This window comes from Cucumis melo, chromosome 1 (genome assembly GCF_025177605.1).
Source record: "Cucumis melo cultivar AY chromosome 1, USDA_Cmelo_AY_1.0, whole genome shotgun sequence".
NCBI lineage: Eukaryota > Viridiplantae > Streptophyta > Magnoliopsida > Cucurbitales > Cucurbitaceae > Cucumis > Cucumis melo.
Window position 1 is genome coordinate 10,037,184 of NC_066857.1, and position 19,303 is coordinate 10,056,486.

General features: G+C 31.9%; 1 long non-coding RNA gene across 1 annotated transcript; it reads right to left on the minus strand.

The window, feature by feature from the left end:
- Positions 1–353: 353 nt before the first annotated feature.
- LOC127148448 (uncharacterized) lies at positions 354–1,500 on the minus strand. The gene is made up of 3 exons (XR_007819447.1): positions 1,427–1,500; positions 1,296–1,344; positions 354–476 (listed from the first exon to the last, which is right to left on the minus strand). It is a non-coding gene; the product is annotated as an uncharacterized LOC127148448 (long non-coding RNA).
- Positions 1,501–19,303: the final 17,803 nt, after the last annotated feature.

Genomic DNA, 19,303 nt, shown 5'->3' on the forward strand with positions numbered 1-19,303 from the left:
TGTTTCTGTTTTGCAATAGGCGTTTTGACTAGATGAGTTGATTATTAGGCAACTTGATCATTAGGTGATTTGACCAGTAGGCGAACTGACTAGAGAAGGCATTCTGTCCAGATGAGATACCAATACACTAGGTGAGAAAGAATGTGTTTTATCTAGGCATTCTATGTAACGACCCAACTTTCCGGACTAAGCTGAGGTCACTACCAAACACCAAAACTCGACCATTCAACATAAAATTTAAAACGGACCAGTTACGATTCATTAAAACATTAAAAATCTTACAAAAGACAGTTTCGGGCCCTATTTTAAATAATCAAAAAGTCACAAAATAAAATATCAAGTCACAAGTTCAAAATCACAAGTCAAAATATTCTGACAAAATACATAGCGGAAGCGATAAGAAAACCAGACGCGTCCATATGGCCTTCACGCGTCCTTCCTGCCTCTCGTCGGTCTGCCCCTCGCTGTACCCCTACCTGAAAAGTTAAAGAAGAGAAAGGGTGAGTATAAACATACCCAGTAAGGGACCCACTACTGGGCCCGTTAGGGAACAACAGTTAACTTCCTATTCGGGGGTACCCTACATAACAGTCTAGTGGTTCCGTAGAACGCACATATCAGTCTAATGCTCCCGAAGGATGCACATATCAGTCTAGTGCTCCCGAAGGATGCACATATCAGTCTAGTGCTCCCGAAGGATGCACATATCAGTCTAGTGCTCCCGAAGGATGCACATATCAGTCTAGTGCTCCCGAAGGATGCACATATCAGTCTAGTGCTCCCGAAGGATGCACATATCCGTAAGGCACACTACCCCATAGATGAAGCTAACCGTTACCCCTCAGTCCATTCTAAACTGTCTACATCAGTCACATCTCGACGGCATTCATATTACAGTTCCGCCATAGGCTTTGTCAGTCAGATAGTATAGGTTTAAACATCTACACCCTCAGTTGCTATATGCATTACCGATTCGCACACCATTAGGGAAAACCCTAGATCCAATCGACTAACCAACCAAAAACCGGACTCACTGTTCTTCCCCGTCCAAACTCCATGAACAACATCCAGATCAATGTTTTACTACATACTGAACCGTAACTTTAAGGTCCATCAACATAAAATCTCAATCCACAATTAGCAGTCACAGTATCTTTACATCAGACTAAATATAATATCAGTACTTAACAGTCAACACGCATACAGTTATTCAGTACAGTCACTAACGTGTAATCCCCTGTGGATTACTACGTTTTCAGTCTGGATTCGGGGTCCAGTAGTAGGAAAACCCTTACCTGATACTCGGTTATGCCCCTCGATCGAATCCACGCTCAACGGATCAACCTGAACGATAACACAAGGGTTTTAGTTGATGACTCTAGTAGAAGTCGCTTTAAAAGGTCCGAAACGACACCCGTTGACTTACCCAAGGAAAGGAGGACTACCTCCAAACAAGCCTGCCGCGGGACCCGAGAACTTAAGCGTCAACTCCTTACTACCTTCAAGGGAGAAAAGTAGGCCCATATCTTATTCCAATATTCAAACTCGAATTGGATGTAGTAACATTAGGGAATTCATCAAAACAATCCTTACCGAAGACTCACCGTGACCCGAAGTGGAGGAAGGAAGGCTTAGGTGGCTCGGCTCGGCTCGGCTTGGACTCGGCTCAGCTCGGCTCGGCTCGGCTCGGCTTAACTCGGCTTGGTTCTCGGCTCGGCTCGGCTCGGCTCGGCTCGGCTTAGTTCGGCTCGCGGCTCGGCTCACTCGGCTCGCGGCTCGGCTCACTCGGCTCGCGGCTCAGCTCACTCGGCTCGCTCGGCTCGGCTCACTCGGCTCGCTCGGCTCGGCTCACGCGGCTCGCTCGGCTCGGCTCACGCGGCTCACTCGACTCAGACTGGAAGCGGTTTCGGGTCGGGTCAGCTTGGAACCGGGTCGGGTTGGACGAAAACGGCAGCCACGGTTTTGATGGTCCTTTCTTCCGGCGAACGACGGCGGTACGATGGCCGAATGGCTTGCCCTTACGTCGATGCTGGTATGGCGACAGCCGACGCCGCACCACCGAGGCAAAGACGGCCGATGGCTGGCCGTGCACGCGGAACCCGGAAGAAGAACGGTCGGGACGGCTGTCGCTGTGGCTTCCCGTCGGTGAGATGCGGATGGAGAAATATGGGCGGCGCAAGACGGAAAGGAGAAGGAAACAGACGAAGGAGAAACGAAGGAGAAGGAGAAAATGAAAGGGGGCGGCGGCGTCGGGCGAAGGATGGAGGAAGAAGAGAAAATGGATGGGCGGCGGCGCTGCGGTGGAGAAGAGACCGAAAACGAAAAAAAAAAGGGGGGGGGCGCGCGTCTCTTTAGGGTTTTTTTTTAAAAAAAAGTTTTATTATATATATATATATATACTTTTAATAATTATATTATAAAATAATAATAATAATTATATAAAGTATTAATAATAATATATAATAATATTAATATTAAATAAATAATAAATTAATATTATGTAATAATAATGTCATTGTTTTAAAATAATAATATTACTATAATATTAAATAATAATAATAATTATAATATTAATATTATAATAAATAAAATAAATATTAATAATAATAATATAATTAATATTATATTATTATTATATCAACTTACACCAACATTTTAGATTTCCGAATAATTTACATAAAACGAGAAAATTTTACCTCGAATTTTCGGGGCGTTACATTCTATCTAGGCGATATTCCTTCAAGGCGTCCCTACAATTTTAAGACGTTCTTTTTGCTGCGATGGTCGGATCATTCCAAAGCGATTTGATCTCTTTTGATCTCAACAGCCCATTTCATTTAAAGGAGCACACTTTATACGATGGAAGCAAAAGATGCTATATTTTATTACATTGAAGAAAGTTGTTGCCACATGTACCACTGAATAACCAAAGGTCTTAGAATCCAATTCCAACGGAGGAGCAGATTAAGAGTCTTACTGCATGGACAGAGACACATTTCATTTGTAAGAACTTAATATTGAATAGACTTCCTGACGAGTTGTACGACTATTACAACATGGTGTCAACCTCAAAAGAGGTTTGGGACGCTTTACAAAAAAAATAAGATACTAAGGAAGCCAGATCCAAGAAGTATGCGGTAAGTAGATACTTGCGATATCAAATGATTGCTGTAATTATTGATAAGCCACCTTCACTATGGAAGGACTTTAAGAACACTCTAAGGCACAACATGAAAGAGTTCTTGTTGGAGAGTCTAATTACGCGACAAGATTGAGGAGGAGGTGAGAAAACATGACCAAAAGGAAGAGGTGAATGTCGTTTCTAGAAAGCAATCCACTGTCGTTCTGAAGCCAGACCTAAAACCAAAAGGAAACAAAATGAAGAGAGCTCCCAACAAATAGAAGAACTCCTAGAAACCCTAGTTTGAAAGTACGGTACAAATTGTTTGCTATAATTGTAATAAACTTGGGCATTTAGCTACAAATTGTAGAAACGAGAATCATCTTAATGTACAGGTGAACCTGGTAGAAGAAGATTTAATTAGTAGCTATGATCATAGAAGTAAATGTGATCGGAGGCTCTAAAGGTTGGCGGCTAGACACTAATGCATCATGCCATGTCTATCATGACCTTAGTTTATTTAGAAAATAAAATAAAACTAAGGATAAAAATATCCTTCTGGGGAATAATTACACAACTGAAGTGACCGACATTGGAGAAGCAGAACTGAAATTCACATATGATAAGACACTTGTCCTGAAAGAAGTTCTGCACAGTCCTAAAATTCGGAAGAATCTGGTCTCAGAATATCTCCTCAACAAAGTCGGCTTCACTCAAACAATAGGATCATATCTTTTTACCTTAACAAAAAATAATGTATTTGTGGGAAAGGGTTATGCAACTGATGACATGTTTAAATTAAATTTGGAAATGAATAAGAAAAAATCATTTTCTTATATGTTGTCTACTTTTAATATTTAGCATGCTAGACTTTGTCATGTTAATAAAAGATAATTTATTAGCAACATGAGTAGGTTAAATATTATTCCTAGGTTATCTTTACATGAATTTGAAAAATGTGCATGTTGTAGTCAAGCTAAGATAACTAAAATTTCACATAAATCTATAACTAGGATAGCTGAACTTTTAGAATTAATTCATTCTCATTTATGTGAATTTGATGGTATGTTAACTAGGAATAGTAAAAGGTATTTTATAACCTTTATATATGACTGTTTCAACTTTACTTTTGTTTATCTGCTTAAAAATAAAAGTGATGCCTTTGGTATGTTTAAGGTGTTTATAACTAAAATAAAGAATTAGTTTAATAAAAGAATTAAGAGACTTCATAATGATAGAAAAACTGAATATGATTCAATTGCTTTTAATGAGTTTTATAACTAAAATGAATGGAAAAGTTGAAAGGAAGAATAGAACTCTAACTACGTTAGTAGTTGTTATCTTACTTGATTCAGAAGCAGTACCATCTTGGTGGGGTAAAATAATAAAGACCGTTAATTATGTCCTTCATAGGATTCCTAAATCAAACAATAAAACTTCACCATACGAAGTCCTTAAGAATAAAACACCAAGCCTATCTTATCTCATAACTTGCTGTCTAGCCTACGTTAGAATACCTTATCCTAAAAGAAGAAAACTAGTAAGTAGAGCGTATGAATGTGTCTTTATAGGATACGCTGAAAATAGTAAAACCTATAGGTTCTATGACTTAGAAAATAAGGTAATTATAGAATAAAACGATGTAGACTTTTTCAAAGATAAATTTCCTTTTAAATGTAGAAATAGTGGGGGCTTAAATAGTCAAACTAGTGGAGTATCAAGTTCAAGCAGTCTACCTTTAGTTAGGATCCAAACCCAAGATAAGGAAGTAGATCCTGAACCTAGAAGAAGCAAGAGAGTTAGAACAATAAAAGATTTTGGAGAAGACTTCGAAACGTATAATGTAGAAGATTTGAAAGATCTAACAGAACCCTTATCCTCAGTGGATGCCAACTTATGGCAAGAAGTCATCAATGATGAAATGGACTCTCTTGAATCTAATAGGGCTTGGCACCTAGTTGACCTAACCCTTGGTTACAAAGCAATAGGTTGTAAATGAGTTTTGAGGAAAAAACTTAAACCTTATGAATCAGTAGATAAGTATAAGGTTAGACTAGTATCAAAAGGTTTTAGACAGAGGGAAAACATAGATTTCTTCAACACTTTCTCCCCAGTTACTAGAATCACCTCAATTAGAGTACTGATTTCTATAGTTACCCTGAACAATCTCTTAATACATCAGATGAATGTTAAGATTGTCTTCCTAAACAATGATTTACAAGAAGAGATCTATATGAAACAACCTGAAGGTTTCATAGTTCATGGTCAAGAATCTAAAGTTTGTAAATTAGATAAATCCCTCTATGACCTCGAAAAGTTTGACAATCTAATAATGTCTAAAGAATTCAAAGTAAATGAGAGTGACAAATGTATCTATTATAATACTGAAGATAGGTTATGCATTATCATATGCTTATATATAGATGACATGTTAATCTTTGGATCCAACCTGTATGTCATAAATGATGTAAAATCAATGTTGAGTAGAAATTTTGATATGAAAGACTTACGAGAAGCCAATGTAATCCTAGGCATCAAAATTACTAGAACTGAAAATGAAATTTTCTTAGATCAATCTCATTACATAAAGAAGATCCTAAAGAAGTATAACTGCTTTGAAAGTAAACCAACTTGTACACCTTATGATTCTGGTGTTAAATGATTCAAAAACACTAGCGACAATGTTAATCAACCCGAATATGTAAGCATCATTGGATGTCTGAGATATGTTGCTGACTGCACTAAACCAGACATAGTTTATGTTGTAGGGTTACTTGTAGGTTTACTATCAGGCCTAGTTTAGAACATTGGAATGTTGTAAAAAGAGTAATGAGATATCTTAAGAAAATCCAAAACCTAGGATTCATTATCAAAAGTTTCCCATTGTACTTGAAAGTTACAGCGATGTTGATTGGAACTCTCTCTCAGATGACTCAGAAACTACAAGTGGCTATATTTTTAATATAGTAGGAGGAGTTGTTTCGTGATCAAAATCTAAGAAACATATCATCTAAGATCGGTACTAGCCATAATAATCAATTACGATAATACTAAAACTAATGTAAAAGTTCATAACAATTATTACAACGGTAAGAGATGACAAATACGTCGTAAACCTAGTACCATTAGAGAATTTCTTACTACTAGTGCAGTGGTAGTGGATTATGTGCGGTCTGGTAACAACTTGGTTGATCCTTTGACGAAAGGACTAGCTAGAGAGAATATTTTTTAAAACCTTTGAAAGAATGAGACTCGAGCCTATAGAAAACTGAATTACTTATGAGATAAACCCAACAAATTGAAAGGTTGAAGATCCTAAGAAATAAGTTCAATGGTTAATAACTGATCATAAGTGATATGAAGAGAATCATGCTAAAATAACTAAAAGTTCTATTCTTATGATTGAGTGATTTGCATGACATCCTGAAGCGTATGAAAAGGATGAACTTAGTTCTTAATGAATTCTATACTTGATATCAAGTAGGGCACCTAGCTACAGGAGTACCTTTGATATTTTCACCTTTGTGGATGTGGAAGTGATGGCCGCTTCCTATGGAATTATAGAGAAATTCTCTAGAGAGTGCACTAAACTGGGATATACGTGCAAGGCCTTAAAGCACGAACAATTTTAGAACTTCACTCGAATAATGTTTGTGTGCACTTTTGTTAGAAGTAAAGTTCAAAACTACGAGTTACTTTACAATAGTTACTACGTAAAGGTTGAACTCATTTAACACCTTTACTTAAACACAATATTATAAAGATAGACACTGCTCGATGAAAATGTATTAAAAAATTTCAAATGAGGTACTGTGTTAGTAAAAATTTTCAAGTGGAGGATTGTTGAATGAAAACTTTTAATAAGCAAAATTTACATTAATATTTTAGGTAAATTGCATCAGATGACAAAAAAATTTAGAAAAAAGCGACCCTAGCACCTTTTTTTTACATATTGCAAATATGACAAATATGACAAGTAAGTAGATATGTCAAACGACTACCAAATGGCTATTATAAGGCTATCCACTTTTAAATTTCCTACTTTTTCAATTTAGAAAACGTAGTAACATGGGCCCCATTATCATAAATGTTTTTGCTATGTTTGCAAACGTCCCAATACTTTATTCCAAAATAGCATTCCGAGCAATGTGGAAGTCCCTTTAAGTACCAATACTGGGTTTGGGCCTCAAGGGGCACACAAGTTTTGGAAAGGGAGAGGAGATAGGAAAAAGTAGGTTTGTCGATAACTCCACACGCACGCGCTACCGCCGTCATTCGTCAGGTGGGCAAGGTGAGGAATAAAATAATAATATAATATAATTTTGCTAAAATTATTTTTAATTTTCAAAACCATTTCTTATGTTATGAACTTTTTTGTAAATTAAATTTTTAAAACCGAAACCGTTTCAAAATGAATGAAAAAAATTATTAATTAGCGATTTTCTTTGGTCATTAATTTTATGGTCGTTGGAGCCTCTCTCCCTGCTCACTATATATATATGGGTCTCATTCTTCTCACAAGATAGTAAACACAAAAACACAAAATAATTTCTTTCGCTCCAAATAATTATCTCCACTTGCTATCCCTCTCTAGGCCAAGATTTCTTTCTTTTAGTATATAGAGCATAAAGGTGTCTAGTTGATTGTTGGTATTCCGATCAACTTCCAGTGCAATTCTGATTGATAAAACATGACTATTTTATCCTGGAGATGATGGGACGATATAAATCAATTTGCACAAAAAGTAGAGACGCGAAACGTCTTAAAGAAAGTGAGATCAGGGACTCAGTCTTTTATTCTAACTTATTTCTATTTTGCAGTAGGCATTTTAACCAGGCAACTTAACTAGACGAGTTGATCATTATGCGGTTTAACCCGTAGGTAATTTGACTAGTAACCAAGTTGACTAGAGAAGGTATTCTGTTCAAGCGAAATACCAATACACTATGTGAGATACAAGGTGAGAAAACACACATTCTGTTTAGATATTTTATGTAGGCGATATCCTTCAAGGCGTTCCTACAAAAAGGGGAGGGGAGGGGGAGGGGAGGGGGAGGGGGAGGGGGAGGGGGGGGGGAGCAAAATTGGACTCCAATCAAAATTTCTATCATTGGAATATCTTTGTTGAACATATGTTAAATATTTATGCATGCTTAATTTCCAACATATGTTAAATATCTTTGATTTGATCAAGACTTGTTTAAAGAAAGCAATTTAGTTTTAGTCATGCAAACAAAATCAAGAGGAGTAGGAGGAAATTTCATGTTTTATTTGGGTTCTTTTAGAGGGAGAGTCAAGCCCTTTTCATTCCAAATCATAACTTTCATACAGAACTATTAGATCCCGATGACTCAAAGCTAGCATCATCTTTGTTTTCACTGTGCAGAAGAGTACCTAAAGTACTAGGATAAGCATTTATATCTAGCGCGAGCTTCAAGTTATTTCCCTTTCAACTATATAACAAGTTGTTTGGTACATATGTGAACCAATGCATGATAAGCCTAATTAATTAACCAAAATGTCTTTTAACCTAATTAAACAATGCATCCTAACATCCAAGATAAGCTTAAAATTATAGCATACAAGATTCAATTAGGATTTGCTCCCAAAAATTAGAAAAATATACTTACTTGAACATCTTTCTAGACAAAGAAATTAGAGTAATGAGCTCCAATCCAGATTGAAAAAAATATGGGGAAAGAAAATAAAAAATCTAATATTACAAGTAGATAAGTGGACATACAAAAAATGTGTTATCTAATCTTGCTTAATTCAAGATTGTTCTATAATTTGTATATTTTAATTTGATTATCCTATAAATTTCGAGAGTCAAAAAAGGAAGAATCGAGCATGGGATAAAAGCTAGGGAGCTAAAATGGACCAATTTGGAGTTCGAACGAAGAAATTAGGCCAAAAGACTAAAAAATTGCAAAACTTCCACTTAAAGGGTGCATAATCTGTGTTTTTATGACAACGGCACACAAATATAAATTCATAGCTTCGAATTTTAAATTATAACTTTTGAGCTGATTGGTCGTTATGAGCATATGACCACTTGTTTTTTTCGTTTTTTTTAGGTTGATTATGTAGGATTCTCTCCCTACCTCATATATTTGTGAGTTTTTGAATCAAATCTTACATTGTAGTGTTGATTCAATTCTGTATTAATAAGATTAAATCATATTGTCATATGCTTGTGGACATATGGTTGTCACTTTGGTTTAATGTGCAATTTGTGACACACGATTGAATATTTATACCAAGAAGTGCAATAAGTTGGGTTGGTTTGCTAATAAAATTAGATTTGCATTGATCTAACCAACTTAGAATTGAAACAATCGAATCATTAGCTATGCACTTGATCAAGCATAATTCGAACAAACATGTTTCATCTCTAAGTTAATTATTCCACTTAACATGCCCTAGATCTTAATGCAATTAGCATAATTCGAACAAACATGTCTTTCATCTCTAAGTTAAACTAATTAGTTATTTAGGATAATCTAATTAGGTTCTCTAATTAGAATGGTTAGGTGAAGGAATATATTAAAGTTTGGTGATGAGAATTCGATAAATGATAAGGTGGGAATTAGCGTCATCGTATGTGATTAACTAATGGTGAACATCTATATTATGCTGGCTATGAAACACCATTTTCTTTTGACAAGATTTGTTGACCTAGATGAGGTCATTGCCATTTGTAAGGATTGCTCCAAAAGTTTGGAAGATGGTTTATTCTATTTCTAGACCGAAATTGATTACCTTATCATTTATAATCTATTTTTGGAAAAAATGTGACAAGTAAAGTGAGTCCAAACATTTGTTGAATTCTCTAGTAATATATATTTGTCTTAGAGTTCATTGAAAGTTTTCTTTTTGGTCAACCGTAAAAATAACTTCGTCACTTATAACTTTTACCTTAACTTACTTAGGAAACATTTCTAACTTTTTATGTTCTAGCTCTTCAAAACCACTTTCTCTGTCATTCAAAATCGATCTTCTTCTTCTTGATCTTCTTCTTCTTCTTCTTCTTCTTCTTCTTCTTCTTCTTCTTCTTCTTTTTTTTTTTTTTTTTTTTTTTTTGTCTCTACTCTATATTCACATAGATTTAGAAAATTTAAGAAGTTCAATATAGAACTATTATTTTAAGTAAAGCTGCCATTTACAATAATTTCATTAATTTTGAACTAAATATAGATGAAACAAAACTTATAATTATATATATATATATATATATATATTTCTTTTGTTGGCATAATATGTAAGCATAAATCACAAAACTGACATACTTGATTCTATGTAATTTCATAGCGATGAAGCAACCATTGCTCCCTAATTAAGTGTGGTCCAAACCTTTTACGAAAAGTTCAAAGCTCACCTAAGTTAGTCCAAAAAGAGCATCCTAAAGAGACATGATTATAACATATTTCAGAATTAAAAAAATATATTGATAAGAAATGAAATGGTAGGGTCTTATTTAATAAATCAAAAAAATTAATAAAAATAATAATTATTATTATTATTATCATTATTATTATTATTATTATTATTATTATATGGAGAAGGAATGATGACCTCATAATATAAAATAGTTGGCAATTGGTCTAAATATAACTTTGCTTAGAACTCACTATAAATGTAATGTGTAAGGGTACTATATAAATAAATTATTAAACAAAAAGAAGAAAACTTTATTTGATTTCTTTTATTTAAAATATGTTTATTTAAGTAATCTTTTCAAAAACCATACAAAAAGTGCATTTAAATATATTAATAGCATATAACGTATTTTGAGATCTAAGAAAAGTTGCATTTTCTTCTCTTCTCTCTTATTATAGCATATATATATATATTGGATTCTAACAATAAAAAAAAAAAAAAAAAAAAAAAAAAAAGTACTGCGTTTAATATATAATGTACTAAAAATACACTAAAGATATTTGAAGAGCTAGTATCCAACTTTTCATTTAAATGGTTGAATTTAAAGGTTAGATATGTCTTTTCGTTTTTATTATCTGGCTAAGTACGTGTTTAAATTCATAACATCGGTAATTTCTTCCTTTTAATGTTGTATTTAAATGTACCAACATTTTCAACTTTTATCCTATTATATGATTGTCCTCTGATATATAAAATTAGATAGTGATAACCGGGTAGAATTGTGAAATAGTAAAAAATTCAACCAAAATTTCTACCCAATTTTTTTTTTAAAAAAAATAGATAAAGAAGAAGAAAGTTCAATTTTTTTCTAATTCATTAAGTTCTTTTTATTTTTTTTATCCCAAGTAAGCTTTAGTCAATTAGTTGCAAAAGAGTTTAGGCTGATGTTGCACGTAGCCCTAAATACTCCAATACAATATAGTATGTCGACACAGAGATTTTAATTAAAATAGTCAAAAACTCTATGGTAACTAATTTACAGGATCAATCTTCTAGATTAACTTTTTCCCAAATGAGTGAGATATTTACGACTTGTTTTTTAGCTATTATAATCACCTCAACGACTCTCATTCAAGTAATTCTAACGGTCACACATTCTATGAGTTGATCCAAGTCTTTCTCTTTCCATCTAAAATTAAAATCAACAAACACAATTAATCCTAACCCTAAAACAAAATTTAAGGCACTAAGCACAAGATGCAAGAATCCTTTGCTGCACTGTAAAAATCTCTAAATTGAGGAAAGAATAAGAAATTAAACATAAAAAATTAAACAATACAAAGTTGTTAGAGTATTGATAAGAATTGACTTCTAACCCCAATGTCATCACACATAACAAAGAACTCATCTAAAATGCATGGGTATAAGAATTCTCTAGCTAAGCACATTTCTTCTTGAGTTGAAGTCAACAATTTCGAGAATAGTCTCCTAGTTTTCAAAATCTTGAAGAAAAAATCGACTTAGAATTATTCATTTTAATTGATATCCTCAAATTCTATATATATCTATGTAAATACTTGTAAGTGATCAATCACTAATTAAAGGTAGCATCTCGACGTTGTCCATAAAAAGTCAAGAATACCACTAGCTTGTAAGACATATATATTCCTCAACTTCGACTTTTTGTTAGCATTTGTAGCATCAAAACACCTTATAGGTAGTGTATCTACGCTAGCTCCTTGGGCCTATCTCTTCTTTGATTACCGTCATTTGAAGCAACCTACATTATCTTGACATTGTCATTTATGCAAGTCTTCATTTTGTACTCTCTATTATATCTTTTTAGTTTCAAACGTTCCTTTTCGCTCCATTTATCCCTATTTTCTTCGTCTAAATTATCATTATCATTTTATTGTTCAAATTACTCAAAAGCATGTAATATAAGCAAAGGAGCTCATGAAAGCATGGATATTCGTCCAAAAAATTAAAATCTAAATTTACCAAAGGATAGGACTAATATATTTTATGTTCAATCAACAATGTTCATGTACTTCTCCAATACTTGGAGTTCTTGAAGATGAGATAATCTTTCCGATCTCGTAACTGCATAAAACCTTTACTTACCAGTTTTATTGACGTCTCTCACACAATGTATTATATAAATCTTTATATAATTTCTTAACTCAAAACTGAAAAATGTTTATTGATGACAAAGATGACAATTAATTAATTGACTCTTGAAGTCCTTGCATATATAGGAAGATTTAGGCTTGAAGATTAACCATGCAAATTAATTTGGGTTTAGGGTAAGTTTCAACAAGCAATTCATTTTTCTCAAGTTGGCTAATAATATATATCTAAATGTTGAAAGGTAATTAAAAAAAAATTAGTAACAATCTTATAATTGATTAAAATTGAAATTCAATAAAAAAAAATGTCTCATCAAACCATTTTCTTTCAACTATCCAAAATCATATTCAAAAAAGAAAATCCAAAATCATAATTTGATCGGTTGTTTAAAATATATAACTAATTCACTAGAAGAGTTGACAATATTATTACAACCTCTATATATTCCTAACTATGTGATTTCCCTCTTTCCTCTGGTTCATGTGAACTCACAAAAATATCTTCTATTGTAATGAATATCTATAATGATTTTAAAGAGTACTTTCCCCAAAAGAGGATTTTATCAATGATTTTAGATTTCAGATGGGACCTTCGATTTTTAATTAGTAATATTTGAATAAGGGTGTGAGATAATCAAAAAATCCTTTAGTTAATTTTAAAGCAAATAACAATCGGAATAGCTAAATACACAAAGGAAGAAAAATAACACAGAGAACTTTAATAACCCAGTTCGGCGAATATCGCCTAGAGCTTCATAACTCAGATAAGAAATATTATTATGATTTACAATAGTCAATATAAATCAATACAATAAGGAACATTCTTCTTATGTATATGATTATTTTTAAGTACAGTATAACTTAGAAGGATTTAGGCTCTCCTGAATTTATTGATAAATCTTCTTGAAGATAAACATAGGTTCCCATGAATTCATTGACCACAATTCAACTATTTCAGTCTTATTTCATATTTTTTATCAGCTCGTACATAGTAAGATTATCAGTAGATCATCAATAATTTGTCATTGCAAAGAAGGTAATTGATGTAACTTCGAAACCTTTCTCCCGAAAGAATGCTTTCAAATTGAATGTTCAGTAATACCCACAATGAATAAGCACAGAGCTTTAATATATAGCCACACTTTCAAATCTTCTAGATCTTTTTTAAGAGATATAGATAAAAGATTTCTATTTATGATGAAAATCTTTTATCCTTTGAAACAAAAATCGTTTTAATCTCTTCATTAATTAATCCTTAAATAATAAAAAGAATTTCATATTCCTAGAAGATATTTTATCTTTTAAAACAAATATCTTTTTAACCTCTTTTTTAAATAATTCTTAAATAATAAAAATAATCTCGTTATTATTATTTTTTTTTTTTGACAAAAATCTCAACTTACTTTAGTTAGGGTCCTATATCATAAAGTTAGGTGAGTTTTATAGAGATCATGACATGGCTAAAATCTAACCTTGATTAGAAGGTAATTTATTTAGTGTTAAATTCCAAAATAATCTTGAGTGTATCAAACGAATTACAAATCTCAACCAAAAATAAATATAGCTTAACTAGAATAAAGTTTATATTACTGCAAGGTCAAAACTTGATTGCCCCACGTACATATCGTAAAAATATGCGCAATGCAAAGTAAGTGCTAATATGAGTTCCAGAAATCTATGATCACAGGGTAAATTTTGATGCTTATATTATTTATTTTGGTTGTCTTTTAGTGGGCATGTAGAATGAAGGATTTACTAGAAATTGGAATAAGTGTTAGATGCTAAAATCTGATAAAAGGGAAAACACACTTGACTTTTCCATACCAACAATTATTTATTTATAATTTAGGAAAGATGTAACCTACAAAACAAGAAGAGCTCATGTAAACTACGCCTTTGATGTCAAGTTAAGTCGATAAGAATAAGAAACTTTTAGTTTGTAGTAAAAGTTTTAAGCGTGAAGATGAACTCACTTCTTTTAAAAGTCATAATCATGTACGTGTATAATGAAATCTTAACCTAGGGTGTCCCTTTTAAAGGTTTCCGAGTTAGATTGTGTTAGTCCTTGAGCCAAACGAGTTAGGGCATGCATTTATCATGCCCCATTTTCCCAAATCAAGAGGGTTGGTTTTGAATTGATTCTTGGTTGAGGTGGAGGTCAAGGTCATTTGGCCTTTTGGTTCAAACTTTATTCTTCTTGAGGTCCATAATAAGTCAGGCATATCCTACTTTTATGAACTATTGGAGATCAGGCTCGGCTTCGATTTCATCCTTAATTGATGTCGAGCTTGAGCAAGTTAGTTTGGGCATTTGGTTCAATCTCCTCTCTTCTCCATGATCAGTTGGGTCTTAGTTAAGGTGAGATAATTTTTTTTGGCTCTAGCTTTACCATTAAATCGATTATGCCTCTGGTCCACATTTATCTATAACAATAAGTATTCTAAGTAAAGTTGGATAAAAATTAGAACATGTACAATTTGTATAATTCAAGTTAACTTTTTTGTTTACCAATTTTATTAGGCCTACACTAGAACAAATATAGGCTTTAATGTCGCTTGGGAAAAATGAAAAAAGACCATTGGTGTCGGTTTTGAAAAAGCGGATCTTTAATGTCGGTTCTCCACCGACATTAAAGACAAAGCTTTAATGTCGGTTTTAAAACGACATTAAAGGTCCGCCATTTTGAGAACCGACATTAAAGGTCCATTTAAATTTTAATTTTAATATTTTTATTTTGTGAAAAAATAGACACTTTAATGTCGGTTTTCCACCGACATTAAAGGTCCATTTAATTTTTTGTTGTTTGTTAGATAGTTTGTACCTACACTTTAGTTAGTGAAGGAACTTTCTATTGTGTTTATAAATCACGATCTTATATATTATCTTTATACTTTAGTTAGTGTGCTTGTATTTTAGTGTTGGATCTTATGCATTGTAGGTGTTTACTATTGGTTTGCCATGGATGGTAGGATGTGTTGTTTGATATGTGTGATTATATATAAGTGTATATATTGGAGGATTTGGAGTAGTTGGACTTATAGTATTGAATATAGTTGTGTTTATTGATATGTGATTATATGTAAGTGTTGGATGATGTGTATTTGTTGTAGTTCTATATGGAAGTGTATGCTGGAATTTTAGGTATTATTGAGTGCATTGCAGGTGAATTAGGTATTATTGTGTGCATTGAGTAGTAGGCATTATAGCTAGTGTGCAAGCCATTTTTTTATTTTTTAAAATATACGATGACGAACATTTCCGGACGTAATTCGACTCAAATAATATCGGTTTTGCCGTCATAAAAACTATTATAAATACGATATGAAATGAATCTTTAAAAACGACATTAAATGTGTCTTTAATGTCGGTGGAAAAACGACATTAAAGATGTGCACTAAGCGACATTAATGTCGGTTTAAAAACGACATTAAAGACAGCTTTAATGTCGGTTATAAACCGACATTAAAGACAGCTTTAATGTCGGTTATAAACCGACATTAAAGATGAACCGACATTAAAGACCTTCAATAACACCTTCAAAGATGTCGGTTTATAACCGACATTAAAGGTCTTTAATGTCGGTTTATAACCGACATTAAAGACATCTTTAATGTCGGTTATAAACCGACATTAAAGCCCAACCGACATTAAAGGCCTTTAATAACGCTTACAAAGATGTCGGTCGCCAAGTGACATTAAAGGCCTTTAATGTCGGTTTTAAACCGACATTAAAGGCCAAATTTCTTGTAGTGCTAGTTTGATAATCATTTTGTTTTTGAAAATTAAATCTATATAAACACTATGTTTACCTTCAATTTATTAGGTCCAATTTAGTAATCGTTTTTATTTTGATATTTGTACTTTTAATTTTTTATTTATTTTAATTTTACATGTACCTTATTTTGATCTTTATACTTGGTAAAAAGTAGTAACTTAAACTAACCAACGTTCCACTTTATTTCAGCTCTTTAGTCTCCATCAACATTTTAGCACTACCATTCATTTCCTTAAAAGAAAAAAAAAAGTTATAAATTTGTTCCAAAAGTAGAGTTTCCATTGATTTATCAATTTTTTATGTAGAGATCTATATATATATTTATTATTATATTGGTCTAGACAATATATATATATATATATATATATATATATATATATATATATATATATATATATATATATATATATATATATTTTAATAAATTACAACACTGAATGAATATTTAAAGTATATATATGAACCAAAATTATTTCCAAACTTGATTTTAAAATTAATTTAATGTTTGATTTACTTAATTAAAGAATTACAGACATGTTGCAAATAAAAAAATGGGTGAAATTAAGCATTTCAACAAAAATCACTCACAAACATATTATTAACTATTATATTAGCATTACATCTGCTGTTATATTATTATTATTTGGATAAGATTAAATAATAAATACTTCTTTTTTCTTTTTCTTTTTGTAAAAAAAGCTTATTGATGACACTCTCAAAATATATAGTTAATACCCTACAAAGACTTTTATAAAAGTACCATTTGTTTTTTTGTGAACAAGTTATATAGGTGTCAAAAGCATAAATTAAAATTATTAAGTTTTCTTTTTTTTTTTTTATCAATTTTTCCAATATGCTTCTAAAAGATTCATTTTGATACCATTTTATCAAATGAACTTAGTTAGTTGTTATTAATTAATGGGGTTCTTATCTACATTTAGCTTATTTTAATGAACCAGATTTGACACATGTACACATGTAGTATTTCCATTTAAAATTTAATTTGAATAATAAGTATATAAATGTTTTTTTTGTACAACCTGGAATAGGAACCATTTCCAACTCTCGTAGGTTCATAGTATACATGTTGGACCGGTTAAACTATTATTATAGTTTAAGTTCATTACTAAATTGAGTAAATTTGTAGGCAACTTTCTAAAAATAACAAAACGGTAAAATATTTCTACTCTATAAAACAATTTTGGAAACGAAAAAAATCTGCAAAAACGTCTGCAGAGGTACAATGAAAAATATAAAAACTGTCCCGTCAACAATGCGCATAATATATTTGGTACAAGATTGTTTCAATTTGGCTATTGTTTGGTACACCATCAAATCTAAACAATTTATTTTTTCTATTCTTCCGTTTAATTTGATTACACGATCGATTAGATTTCGTTATAGGATCGTTTAGATTTGGTCGTTAAGATTTGACTACATGATCTTCTAGATTTGGCTAAACAAAAATTTTTAAGATTCTTTTAGTACACGATATTCTTTAATACAGATCGTTTAGATTTGGCTAAACGAGTTTTTTTAATTCTTTTGGCATACAATTGTTTATTTATTTTATATGATATTTGGCTACTTCAATATAAACGACTCTTTTCAAGATTCTGTTACCTTAATCTAAATGACGAATGAATGAAGAGAGATGATAAAAACGCAACAGAAAGATGGAAAAACAAATCTAGAAGATTTGAAAAATTGCTAATTTTACGGGCTTTATTAGACAGACCGTAAATATTTGAGTAATTTGTTATATTTATGAAAAATTTAGCAAATTTTTATCTAGTGCTATTTAAATAATTGAGCTTTATTATAAAATACATTTATAATTAACTGGTAAAAAACACGAGCGATACAATTGGAAAATTATGGGTTAATTTAATTTTGTGGAATGGAAAAAGTTCATATCTCAATCTCAAATATTTTATTCTTTTAAATAATATAATGTATATTATATTTTAATTAATTGTAAAATTTACATTTAAATTTATTTACAACATAATCTTCAAATAGAAAAATTATAAATAAAAAATAAAGTTTACCACAGTTTTTTAATTTACATTCTTAAGTGATTAGGCTTATAAGCTCAAGAGGAATCTACCAATACAAACAATATCGAGTTGTTGTGAACATATATTTCAAAACACTCTTGCTAAAGAAATAATAAAGTAAATAAATAAAAACCTAAATCCCACATTTTTCTTTAACGCCTCTACTTTTCATCTACTTGGCGCCACAATGCACATTATCTGATCTACATAAACCTTTGTGTCGCAACAGATGCTTAGCTATAGTCAGTCAGGAAAAGATTCCTCCTTTGATGTAATGCTCCGAGTTTAAAATGGTAACATTGTATCACATTAGGGATGATAAGGATCTCGAGGACATGAAAAGTAAGGTTAAAAAACATAAAAGAATTAAAAGTTACTATCTATACCAACAAAGTGTATCTTCCTTTTCGGTGGCTCGATCATAAGAACTCCAAAGTTAAACGTGCTTAGCTTAGAGCAATTCTATGTTTGGTGACCTCCTTGTCAGAGATGCATAACCACATGTGATGATTGCTTTCTATTTGTGTGCAAATAATTAATTGTAAATTTCGCATGATATTTATGAAAGTGATGAGTTAGATTAAGTTCGTTAACCAAAATCTATTGTTTTAAAGAAAATTGAGCACAATATAGAGAAAATAGATATAATCTCTATAGCAGGAAGGAATGACATTTGTAAAAATTGACCATTTTTTACCGGTGATAAATTTTTCAAAATTATCAATTTTGCTCTTTAGTTTCCTTCCTTTCATGCTATAAGTGATACTTATATCACTGATATCACGTTATCAGTGATGACATCTATCAATGACGACAAGCATAATATGTCAATGTTAAT